The following is a 6,190-nucleotide window of genomic DNA, read 5'->3' as shown; positions in this document are numbered from 1 at the left end:
AACGCCCTTGAAGTTTAATGGAGGAATGATTTCTTTGAACCCAGAAGGAATCACGCTATCCCAAAAATGGCAATGTAAAAAGTTGTCCATAATTGGAAAAACCCAGCACGAACCGGCCAAAATCAAGGAGCAGTACATTGCCCAACGCGCGAGAGGTGCCTACATCGCGACCGTCTCACAGCCAGAAGCCGCGTTTGACTTGAGTCACGCAGCTCAAATCATCAACCCAACAGCTGATGATGCAAATAACCTGGATAAGCGGTTATCATGGCAGATTCAAAATGCAGCGAGAGGATTATCATTCATACCATTACAACGCGAATCACTCCAAATATTGGCATTCGTGGATGCATCGTTCGCAAATAACCCGGACCTCACATCGCAAATTGGCTTCGTTATTGTCCTTGCAACCCCAGAAGCCGAGGGCAAAAACGCTAACATCCTACACTGGGCATCCGTTAAGTGTAAGAGGGTCACCCGGAGCGTGCTCGCGTCAGAGCTATACGCAATGGCCAATGGTTTTGATGCTGCTATCGCCATCAAAACGAGCCTAGACCGGATACTGAATACCACCCTCCGACTCACCATTTGCACGGATTCGAAATCCCTGTATGACTGTCTCGTGAAACTAGGCTCCACAACGGAAAAACGACTCATGATTGACGTGATGGCACTCCGTGAGGCATATGAGCGAAGACAAATGGAGATCCTCTGGATCGAAGGCGACTCCAACCCGGCTGACGCAATGACCAAGTCAAAGCCCTGCGACGCACTGACGAAGTTGATAGACTCCAACAGAATCAACTTGAAAACCGTCGAATGGGTCAAAAGAGAGGAAAATCTCTCCACATAACCCACCATAAATCGGGCATCACCCGGCGATGACAAACGGCCCTAAAAATATCATCGCCAACCACTTTCTTTCAACCATTTTTCGGTATCCAACATACTTCTTTCATACACCCATTCAATGACAATTCGGCGACGGAAACACCAGGCCATTTTTCCTTTCAGAAAACCAGATCACACGATACCGTCAAAGGAAAAATCCCTGATTTCCCCCGCATCAGACACGGAAATCGCCCTTTTTCCCAGAAATAAAAGAAGAGAAAAGCCCCCTTCTCCTTCTCCGTTCGTCTATCACCCGAACACTCCTCCACCCATTATCTGAAGACCCCAACTGCCGAAAACCTTCCTTTTCCCACAAGAACGCCACCCCCAGAAGCCACTACAAACCACCCGATCGATGGCCGGAAGGGTGACGAAAGCAAAAGGAAAGGGAGCAAGAGGACCTAAAAGAGCGAAAGCTGCAGGTCCAGTGGCAGGTCTAGCGGCAGGTCCAGCTCCAGCAGCAGACCCAGCCCCAGCCCCAGGAGCACCAGCAGTGCCAGCGGAACCCGCCATAGTATTATCGCCGACAACCCCACGGGCGATACCAGAACAGCCAAAGTTCATGACGTGTATTGGATGCATTGGACACAAAAACACAAACTGGGAAGGAGAAACATTTCCCACGTTCAACTGCCTTTTCGATACCATAGCCAGCAAGAAATGCAACCGATGCAGAGGGGCTAGCAAAGCCACATGTCACCCACCACTGTTCGGAATCCAATACGATAGCTGGACATTCCACACACTTATGGACTACGCCAGAAATGCAGACCCTGCCGCAACACATGCGAGTCAAGGACTATCGGCACCATTTGGCACACCGGGAGCAACCAACGCAGCGTTCACCTGGGCAGAAACCGCACCCGAAACAGCCCAGGCGGCAGCTGGCAACCTGATGATGGCATTCCGACAGCTAATCACAATCCACTCGACGGAATCGGGGATCGAAACGGACAAGAAATATGACCCAAAGCTCATCAGGGAATACATAGCCGTCCAGCGGGAAAAGCACAACGCCCAAATCAGACTCCTACCGCATCCGATTCGCTTCCCGAACACCTTATGCAGACTGGAATCCTCAGAAGGAGGGTACACCATGTGGCAGTCCGCCATATTATCCTTTTTCCGGGAATTAGCAACGGCTCAACCTGCGAACGCCGCCGTTATCATGAATAAGGCAACAGAATACCATTTGCCATTCTGATCTCAGGGGATCAGTAAAATGCCGCCAGAGAGGACCACGGATAGAAGACGAAATGGAGACTGGCTTCTCTAGGAAAAGCCCACTTTCGTGTTGTCCACTTTTTATTATTTTTTTTCCCACTCACCACTTTCTTTACCCCGCACAAAGGCTGATTCTTCAACAAAAATCGGCCACCCAACAGATACAATATGCAGGGCACTCGGGGGCATATCGTGCACCTATCCACATTCATTTATTTTATCGATCCATGTATATAGCGACTCGAGATTTTAAAGTTGCTCCAGTGTCGGAACATGGATATTGCAATCATGCAATACCATAAACCCGGAACGGAACAAACAGACCCCCGAGTCACGGGGGAACAACTATATTAGGAACTCAAGTAGCTACATGAATCGAACACATTTCACACCACTTTGCACAACGTATATACTAAGAATCTAGGACGAACCATACCCTTTTCCAGTGTATATAGTGCAACGTGTGAACCCTGTCCTTTCAACGTAGTTGATCGACAATACCCCCGAATGATTAACTTAGATCCACCCTCTCCATCAGTAACATAGCGTGCTATAGTAGTCAGAAAGGCTATGGCCGAGATATAGAAGCTCCTAGCAGAACGCTAAATCGCTGATGCATTAAACATAAGAAACAGCCTAAACACGACCGTAATCTATGATTTGCCGCTGAATTCACTAGTTCTTGTCTAGAGAGAAGGAAATTTAGGAAAAACAGGTAGCTGGACTAGACCATATATATTACTATCAATCGAAAACAAAACCTGCATAGTTAGACTACTAAGTGGACTAACAGCATTCCGATCGATAGTGGTTAAACCCTTCTATTCAGAAACATAAAATCTGGATCCAGAATTACAAGGAATAGACCAAAGTAAACAAACCAGATCAGATATCGATACCAAGCTCCCCCTAGAACCCCTAGAGCTAACTAATCGCTCTAGCCGAAACCTAAGGTCTAACCTAGGCCGTGAACTTGCCCCTACTCCTACACAACCACAGAAGCGTGGCCCAGGCCGCCTATGTAAGCACCCTATACCTATCACTATCTTTCTACAAGATAAGAGCAGCACTAATACCTAATTCCGAGACTTAAGATAAAAAGAAATCAATGGGTTACTTGAAAAAGGGGTCTTTAAGCTTATCACAGAAGCTCCACCCAGTATATAACTATTCAACTCAAGATTCGTTGACGATATCAAGAATAAAGGCACAGAATAAGCATTCGAAAAGTCACGACTAGTCATTTAAGCCTATAACAACCAAGAAAAAGACCTAGTTTTGACTCAATCACCAATAATTTAACACGTCAGCTAAAGACTGATCCTCTGCATCGCTGTAAGTCACCAAGGCGCTGCTGCTAAATCACAATTATACCTCCGCGATATCTCCTAGGCGTACGTTTAGTCAACAACAATACTAAACCACAATTTCTATACACGCCCCCCACAGGAATTAATTAACTAGCTTAGGAAGAACATAATTCTAAAGGTTATTAAGCCACTCTATGGCATCCCCGAAGCCGGAAACCACTGGTTCAGGACATACCACTCCCACCATTCGATAAACCTGAAAATGAACCAGTCGACATTTAACCCATGTCTTCTATATATAACAGATTCGAAAGGATTTGGTATCGTTGGACTTCAAATAGATGATACTCTTATCCTTGCAGATAACGAATTTGCAGAAGCAGAAAAACAGGAGCTATAAAAGGCAAACTTCGCGGCGAAAGAACGCGAACAACTAACCATTGAAAATCCACTGAAATTCAATGGTGGAGTCATCGAATTGGCAACAGATAGAAGCATCACCCTTGCGCAGAAGGGCCAATGCGATAAGATCTCCCTTGCCAACACCAAAGATGAATACATCGCCGAGCGCGCGAGAGGCGCCTATATAGCTTCAGTATGTCAACCTAAAGCTGCGTTCGACTTATCATTCGCTGCCTAAGCGACCCACCTAGACAAAGATGACTATAAGTTACTGAATAAACGGCTCAATTGGTAAAGAGAAAATTCTGCCAGAGGACTCAAGTTCGTCGATTTAGACATAAAATCACTCCAACTTCTTGTCTTTATAGACGCATCATTTACTAACAACAAGGACCTCTCGTCACAAATTGGCTATATCATTATGCTCGCCGACAAGGGAAACGTTCAAATCGATAACACCAAGACCACAGAACCCGGCCAGATTGATAACTTCACCAACGCTAATATCATTCACTGGAGCTCGATCAAATATAAACGAATCACTAGGAGCGTTTTGGCATCCGAACTTTACGCCATAGTTCACGGTTCAGATATCGCTTTCGCGATCAAGTCAACTTTGGATCAAATGCTAAAGGCGAACTTCCTAATCGTTTTGTGCACCGATTCGAAATCATTGTACGATTGCCTTGTGCGGCTCGGGTCTACACAGGAAAAGCGCCTAATGATATACGTAATATGCCTACGACAGGCGTATGAACGCCGCCAAATCGCGTCAATCAAGTGGGTTGATGGAACCTCCAACCCAGCAGACGCAATGACCAAAGCCAAACCGTGCAATGCGTTAACTCAACTTATTGACACGAACAAAATCAATCTGAAGGCAATTGGCTGGGTCGAGCGATCGAATTAAATTTGGAAGTTAAAAATGGAGACTTTGATTTTTAAGGCAGAAGATTGGAACTCAGGACTGCCATGCGAGCTTGTGATACTTTGATTTTACCAGTTGACCGCGTTTTACCCCTCTTAAAGTATGCCCAGTGTTGGAACGAATATCAGCTGACATACCAAGATCATGTGATCTTGGCATGGCAGCTACTATATCTTCTTTCACCTGAGCATTTTAGAATGACACTTCACTTTTACCCAATATGCATACACCTATTATATACGTACAGAAACGATATCAATAGCTGTCTGCTTCGGTAATAACCTAGTCAACCGACAGTAGTGTATATCAGTTGCACAGCTCGTAGTTGCAAGATGCAGGTGAATTTTTGCCGAACATAGCTGGTATCTACTAGGGTTTCAGCGGTTAATCAGAAAGGCAGAAGAAGTGAGGCAAGTGAGTATATCCTAGCAGTCAGTCTCGAGTAAATCTTAGAAACTTTTATCGCTTGTACGAGGCTCATATTGTTAGGAGTTCTAAGTTCAAGTATAATATATATACGAATCCAATTTCCGACGAATCGGTTTAGTAGAAGTCGAGTTATGGCCGACCAAAATATCTTGAAACTTTTTAGTAGGGTACTGTTACGGGATGAATGCAGGAATTTGTACGCTGCAAAGATCCGATTGATATTTAAACAAGAAGAATTAACTAAGGAAGGGAAAGGGTCCTGGGGACCGGATGCTCCTATCGCTCGTCCGGCTCCGCACAGGAGCCAGGAGCCAGGAGCGCAGTCTCTTCAGAGACTCGTTACACAACCCGTGTACAGGTCTAGACTGAAGTACTATAAGGATCTAGGAGATCTATCTAAAGACGAGGAAGTGGTGCTAGAGGAGCAGGAGAGAGGTCACACTTAGAGATAAGGATATTGGTTTTTGCTTTTATTTCACTTCCATTTGGTTTCGATTCACCCTCGTCAATCGGGGACAATTAACATTATTGAGTGGGGTATAGTAGGGGAGTACCCTAGTATTATTATTTGAGAGGGCGGTGTGAGAAGCGGTCAGAATAGTAGCGGCAGTATAGCCAGTGAGGAATAGATAGAACTTCGTCTCATAGTTAGACCTTCATGCTTACATCTATCTTCATTTCTGGACATTCTGTTACGGAGCTCCATTCCCCTGCTGTTAGTACAGTTCCGACACCCTGTTTCCTAACTGAATTGATCTGTGCATTTTGACTGCACTGCCTACGAGCGTTCCCCGTATCACTAGGTAGGGCAGCTAGTGACCATGAGTCCCATCTTCTAGAAGGCTGGATTTTAGTATTGTATGGAGCAGTTCGTAGTTTCCGATCTCTTCCAAGGCTATGTTATTCGACCTCGTAGAAGTCCAGACGGAGTGGGCGATACAATTCTGGAATTCTGTTCCTTCCACGATCGCCCACTTCATTCCACTCCAAATCCCTGGCATTGTAT

The sequence above is a fragment of the Penicillium taxi genome, assembly GCF_028828555.1.
Source record: "Penicillium taxi strain IBT 34144 chromosome Unknown utg000006l_segment0_segment0, whole genome shotgun sequence".
In the NCBI taxonomy this organism is placed as follows: Eukaryota; Fungi; Ascomycota; class Eurotiomycetes; order Eurotiales; family Aspergillaceae; genus Penicillium; species Penicillium taxi.
This window is presented reverse-complemented; position numbering follows the sequence as displayed.